Source organism: Myotis yumanensis, unplaced genomic scaffold (genome assembly GCF_028538775.1).
Source record: "Myotis yumanensis isolate MYYU_CA2020_CCGP unplaced genomic scaffold, mMyoYum1.0.hap1 SCAF_27, whole genome shotgun sequence".
Taxonomy (NCBI): Eukaryota; Metazoa; Chordata; class Mammalia; order Chiroptera; family Vespertilionidae; genus Myotis; species Myotis yumanensis.
In genome coordinates this window covers 825,333-832,500 of record NW_027223778.1, presented here as the reverse complement: position 1 = coordinate 832,500, position 7,168 = coordinate 825,333, and the positions used below count along the sequence as shown (strand labels likewise).

The following is a 7,168-nucleotide window of genomic DNA, read 5'->3' as shown; positions in this document are numbered from 1 at the left end:
CCGGCCTGCTGTAGGGCGCCGGCCGGATCCTGCCTCAGCCGAGGGCAGCCCGGTTCTGGAACGGCCCGCCGCCCCTGCGCTCTGGTGCAGCGGCCTGCGCTCCACAACCCCGGCCTCCCTGGGAGGCGGCCGGCCTTGGTCCGCCCCAGGTCCTTGCCCCGGCCCCAGCCGCAGCCGCGGGCCCTGCCATGGCGGCCCCTCTGGCTCCGGTCCAGCCTAACGTCATCCAGTGACATGTGGATTTTGTTGGCCATGGTGGGGCCCGAATCGGCCTCGGATCGAGCCCCTGGGGAGGCACGCAGGTCCTTCACTTCCCACACAGCACCAGAGCTGTTCCTGGGCGGGCACCAGATAAGCAAAACCGGTTAGGGCGGGTCACATATCTTTGTACTGGTGAATGACAAGAGGTAAATAGTCACTTCCCTTTTTTCCAGTGCCCTTGGGGCACAACCCAGAGTCCCAGGGCAGAGACCACAAATTTTCTCATTGTTACTGTTATCATGTTAATTTTTGACCACTCACTATCATTTTACAGCTCACCAACCCCCAGCCTTCTCCCCTTTGCTTTCTCCCACCTCCCTCATCTATCATCACTGGATTTCATGGAAACCCACTGTTCAATATCAGGAAAGAGTGTAGAACAGAGTTTGAAACCACTTACAAGTCTCATCCTTGGATGGTGATTTATAAAAATAGGTCAAAGACATGCTTGTGGACTTTGGGCTTTGCTGTGCTGTGTATCTATGCAGAGGCCGGGTGATTTTAAACTCCTATGTGATGACTTAAGTTTATACTTTACCCCTGGTCTGGCCCCCGGATTTTGTTATCTAGGCCTTGGAAAGGCCTCCTCCCTGCCTTGAAAGGAATAGATTTTTAATTCCTTGAGATTCTGCTTCCCGGCAGTAGCCGAAAGTCTGGTTCAAATAAACTCCTCACAGAAATTATTTACAGGTTTGAGTGTTTCTCAGGTTAATGGTATGAAACTCCAAGAAAACACACACACACCACACACACCACACACACACACACATACACACACACACACACACACACACACATACAAGTTTTTCAAGTGTACAACTCAACAAAACATCACCTGAATACAGCGCCGAAAGTATAAAGCCTCTTTCTGTCACCATTTTCCTCCCCCACACAACCCCCCTGGTTTTTTTCTCTTTGGGTTTCTTTTGCGTTCCCCCCTTCTAGTACCACCCACCACCCCAAATCTATTATTTTCAACATAGGGACGGGGCATTTCTAAGGCATACAAACAAAGCGACAAAGCCAGGAAGCCATAGAGGCAATAAACGCTAACATGGACCACATCTGCCACTGCCTATGTATATATATATATATATATATATATATATATATATATATATATATTCACAAGAAAGCCCAAAGACAACAAGCAGGTGGGTGTGGGGAACATTGGTGCAATGTAATGTGGTTGTGGATTTTAGCGTGACTCACCTTATGAAAGACAAAAAAGTGTTGGGGCAGAGCGGGAGCACACTGTAGTATGTGTTTGAAGTGAGGTAAATCTGGATGAGGCCTTGTCCATGAAATGTACAAAATCAATCAATTTGGCCCTGGACCGGTGGCTCATTGGTGAGAGCTTCTTTCCTTATGCCACTGTTTGTGGGTTCAATCCCCAATCAGGGCACAGACAGGAAGCAACAGAGCCCTGGCTGGTGTGGCTCAGTTGGTTGAGCATCATCTCGTGCATTGAAAGGTCACCGATTCCTTCGCAGGTTGGGGCACATGCCCAGATTTCAGATTCATTTCCCAGCTGGAGTATGTATTGGAGGCAACCGATAGGTATCTCTCTCTCTCTCTCTCTCTCTCTCTCTCTCTTTCTCTCTCTCTCTCTCCTTCCCTTTCTCCCTCCTTTCCTAAAATCAATAACACACACACACACACACACACACACACACATATTTGTTCCTGTTAATCCTCACCCGAGGATATTTTTCCATTGATTTTTAGGGAGAGTGGAGGAGACAGGGCAAGACAGAGGGAAACATCGATGTGAGAGAAACACGTCAATTGGTTGCCTGCGACCAGGGCAAGGGCCCAAAGAACCTGCCACCAAGGTCCATGACCTTGGCTGGAATCGGACCTGGGAGACCCTTTGGTCCACAGGCTGGCCAATGCTCAATGCACTGAACCAAACAGGCTAAGGGAAGTATATATATATACATATGCTGTACCCAGGCACGCATTGGTGTGGCTCAGTCTGGTTAAATGGAAAAGAAAGAAAAGAGGAAGCACACGTTTCTAATAAGCTTAATTTCACAATGCCTGTGGGTATGCAACATTTTGTGTTGTTCCATTGTCTGTGCAGATATAGAGATTGTCTGGTTTGCCAACTCTAGAACACGCAACATCTCATTGTCCATGTGAGAAACAATCCGCATCCAGATCTAAACCGCACAATTCTAAAGACTGGCCCTGAGCTTTGTTGATGGTGATTGCAAACGCCAATCGAATTGGGAATTGCAATCTCTTAAATTGAAATGGCATATCTGTTGGAATCATAGGAATGCGAGGAATGAGGACATCTTCACCTTTAAAAGGTCCTGTCAAGATTGTTGCTTCTATGACACTGCTCACTAATTTTTTTACTGCAAGCCGAGTGCCTGTCAAAGCTTGGGCTGGTTGACATTTCGCAACATGGTAATTGGCACACCGATTTTCAATTGCAGTGCGTGCGGTTGCATCCCTGGCAGATCGAGTGAATTCAAAAATTCTGTTGGATAATTAACCGCTTCATCTGCTTCCACAACAGTGTCGATGGACTTGTATGTGACTGCCTCGCTTTGAATGTTAGACTGAATGATATTGTTAAGTCCGTAGATGTCTTTGTTCTTGGCCGCAAGAATAGCTCGTTCACTCAGCCAATCGTGATTCTTACAATCGGTTTGAATATTGGGAAATACTTTTTCAACCAATTCCTCTTTTGACGTCACTAAATTGCAGAAGTGACGAGGCAATGCAATTCGTCCTGAGGTAAGATCAACCGGCACCTTTCCGTTCCCAATTCCCAGCAATTGATGTGAGAATATCTCAGCTGATGAATCGTTTTGCAGCTCGACACGCATACCTGTGGTTAATTTTATCTACACTTTATAATTGTGAACAAAAACATTGAAATGGAATGGTAAAATATTTAGTATAGCATGTGTTGCTTTTACATCCAACAGATGGCGCTGCTTTTCAAAAAAGGCATTTTTTTACTGGTCACAGGTGTGACATCTATATAATAGTAGGTATATAGATATATAAAAGCACGCGCGTGTTCGAATGCAACGTTGTGTCAAAATTTCTAAGCAATCGGCAAAAACCGGTTTGGCTCAATGGATCGTGCGTCGGCCTGCGGACTGAAAGGTCCCAGGTTCGATTCCAGTCAATGCCATGTACTGGGGTTGCAGGCACATCCCCAGTAGGAGATGTGCAGGAGGCAGCTGATCAATCTTTATCTCTCATCTATATTTCTAACTCTCTATCTCTCTCCCTTCCTCTCTGAGAAATCAATAAAATATACTTTTAAAAAAATTCAAAACAATCGGTGAAGAGCTTTCAGAGATTTAAAATTTTGAACAAAGGAACATTTGTATATATATATAAAAGCTACCGATGAATGAATAAACAATCTCTCTCTCTCTCCCTCCCTCCTCTCCTCCCTTCTACTCTCTTTTTTTCCCCCACACTAAAAAAAAAAAAAACAAAAAAAAACTAGCCCTAGTTGGTTTTGGCTCAGTGGATAGAGCCAAAAGGTCCCAGTTTTTATTTCGGTCAAGGGCACATGCCAGGGATTCGGGCTAGATCCCCAGTACGGGGTGTGCAGGAGGCAGCCGATCCATGATCCTCTCTTATCGTGGATGTTTCAATCTCTCCCTCTCCCTTCCTCTCTGAAATCAACAAAATATATATATATATATATATATATATATATATATATATATATTTTAAAAAACACATCAAGCCCTAGCCGGTTTGGCTCATCGGATAGAGCATCAGCCTGCGGACTGAAGGGTCTCGGGTTCCATTCTGGCCAAGGGCACAGGCCCGGGTTGCAGGCTCAATCCCCAGTAGGGGGCGTGCAAGAGGCAGCTGATCCATGATCCTCTCTCATCATGGATGTTTCAGTCTCTCTACCTCTCCCTTCCTCTCTCAAATCAATAAAGAAATACATTTATTTTAAAAAAATACATCAGGAATCAGTGTAGAGCAGTGTTTGACAGCACTTGGAAGTCACTGCTAAATTGCAATATACTGTAGAATAGTATTTGACACCACTTGGGATTCCGGTTGGTTCTCTAGTTTGAAACTTGGAAGAAAATAATAGGATTAAAATTTTATTTTTATCATACATTGACATAATTCTTGATAATAACTGCAGAACACTTATTCTTAGAATGAACCAGAACAGAATCTAATTTTGGTTGGGATTTTCGTCTAACTATATTTTCTGACAAAATTACTAGATGTTAAATGCAGTGTGGTATCCCAAATTGGATCCAGGAACGACAAAGTGCATTATGACAAAAAAATGGTGAAACCTGAATAAAATTTGCAGCTTAGTTAATAATAATATGCAGACGTCTTAGTTTTAACAAATGTTCTATGTTAATGGAACATTAGGGAGAACTGGTGAGGGGTAGACAAGAATTCTCGGTATAATAGTTGGAATATTTCTATCAATCTAGCAATATGTATGTATGTATGTATATATGACTTGAAAAAATGGGGTGAGGAAGCAAAATACAAGCCCATATTTTTATTTTTTTCCATAATGCAAATTTATTGTTACACAAATGTACAGTGTTTGAACAGAGCAAGAAAGCCGCACTGTTGCCTAGAAAAAGGAGTTGAAGAAGCACGTGGGAAGCAGGGTGGTTCCGGGATGTCAGGTGTGTCGTTAGCGGCTTGGCTCCATGTATGTGGAGATGTCCATTTCTTCAGGAAGCTCCACCACATTGACTTCAAACCGACCCTGAACCTCATTGAGGATTTTGGCATCGTTCTTATGAGACACAAAAGTGATAGCCAGGCCTTTGGTGCCAAAGCGCCCAGCACGGGCCACCCGGTGGAGGTAGGTGTCTGAGTCCCCAGGCATGTCATAATTGAAGACGATTTTGACTCTCTCAATGTCCATCCCTCGGCCAAAGAGATGGGTGGCCACCAGGATCCGCCGCTGAAAGTCCTTGAACTGCTGGTAGCATGCTAGGCGCTCCTCCTGGGCCATGGCCCTGTGAATGGCGATGGCTGGGAAGTTCTGTTGCACGAGTAGCTGGGCCAAGGCCATGCAGCGCTGCACCGACCTCACGAAGATCACCACCTGGTTAAACTCTAGCACGTCCAGGAGGTCAAGGAGTTGACGGTTCTTTTCTCTCTCTTTGAGCTTGACATAGTACTGCTGCAGCCCATGCAGCGTGAGCTTGGTGTCGTCGTCCACCGACACCTCCATGGGATCTTGCATGAACTTCCTGCAGACAGGCCGGATCTCCTTGCTCAGCGTGGCACTGAACATCATGCACTGCTTCTCGCGTGGCGTCAGGCGAAAGATCTCCTGTACATCCCGCCGCATGTCTAGCTGCTCCAGCATCTTGTCACACTCGTCCAGCAGGAAGTGCTTCACATTTCTCAAGTTGAGGCTACTGTTCCGCACGAGTGCCAAGATGCGACCTGGAGTCCCCACCACGATGTGGGGACAGTTCTTCAACACCTCTTCGTCCTTCTTGATGGAGAGACCCCCGGAAGAACACGGACACCTTGACACTGGGCATGTACTTGGAGAAGCGCTCATACTCCTTCCTGATCTGAAAGGCCAGCTCCCGAGTGTGGCACATGACCAGCACGGCCACCTGTCCATTGATGGGCTGGATCTGCTGAAGGGTGGCCAGCACGAAGACTGCAGTATTACCCATTCCAGACTTGGCCTGGCACAGGATATCCATGCCCAGGATGGCTTGGGGGATGCACTGGTGCTGAACCTCAGGTGGATACTCAAAGCCACAGTCCCCTATGGCCCTCAGGAGCTCAGGCTTCAGGAGAAAGTCCTGGAAGCCAGAGCTGTGGGTGGAAACGTAGGACCCCTTGGCATCTTTCTTGGGGGGTATTGGGGTGCTCTCTGTAGGAGCCTGGGGCTCTTCATCTTCCTCATAATCCAGAAGCTCGTTTTCCACATCCTGCTCCGCCATCATACTGGTTCGCTGTTCGCCTCCGCGCTCGCTCGCGCGAGCGCACGCTGAGAGAGTCCACGCAAGCTAGAGCGCCCCGTATGGTCGGTCGGTCGGTGAGGGCCCTCTTTCAATGGCAGACCTCCGACTTGTTGCAGTCTCACTTGGGGAATGAGGCAGGCAGCTCTCTCAGGCCGCCTTTATAAGGGCACAAATCTCCTCCTGAGGACTCCACCCCCAGGACCTAATCCCATCCCAAAGCTCCAGCTCCTAATCCCATTAGCTGGCGTGATAGTATTTCAATTTATGAATTTGGGGCATGGTGGGAATCACAAACATTCAGCCCATAGCACTCATCTTCACTTCACTGTGCTTTATTGTCCTAAATGATTTAGAAAAATGGGCTCTAGACAGTTTGGCTCAGTGGATAGAGCGTCGGCCTGCGGACTGAAAGGTCCCGGGTTCGATTCCCGTCAAGGGCATGAACTTTGGTTGGGGCCATATCTCCTGTAGGAAGTGTGCAGGAAGCAGCTGATTGATGGTTCTCTCTCATCGATGTTTCTAACTCTCTATCTCTCTCCCTTTCTCTCTGTAAAAAAACAAACAAAAAAAATTTAAAAAATGGCCGTCAGGTGGCGCACGAACACCAAGAACAACAGTGGGGCGGCTCCTAGGCCATGGGCCCGGCCTGGGCGGGCACCCCGCAGCCCACTGTGTGTGTGTTTGTGGGGAGGGGGGGTGGCAGGGGACAAGGGTGGCCGATCTCCTCCACGAGCCCACCTTTCCAGTGGGACCATGTCGGCCGGGTCCCGTGGTGGGTGGCGGGGTGGCGGGGCGGAGCGTCCAACACCTGAGCTTTACACAGGAAGGCCCCTTGCATGCGCGACACGGCCTGGCAGCGGAATGGGGACTGGAAAAGTTTTTTGGGGTTGGGGCCTGAGAGAGGACAGAGAGGATGGACCCAGAACACTTTTTGCGGCCCA

At 47.7% G+C, this 7,168-nt stretch overlaps 1 pseudogene; it reads right to left on the bottom strand.

Annotated features, from left to right (window-relative positions):
• Positions 1–4,924: 4,924 nt before the first annotated feature.
• Positions 4,925–6,209, bottom strand: LOC139000740 (ATP-dependent RNA helicase DDX39A pseudogene; annotated as a pseudogene).
• Between the last annotated feature and the right edge of the window lie 959 nt (positions 6,210–7,168).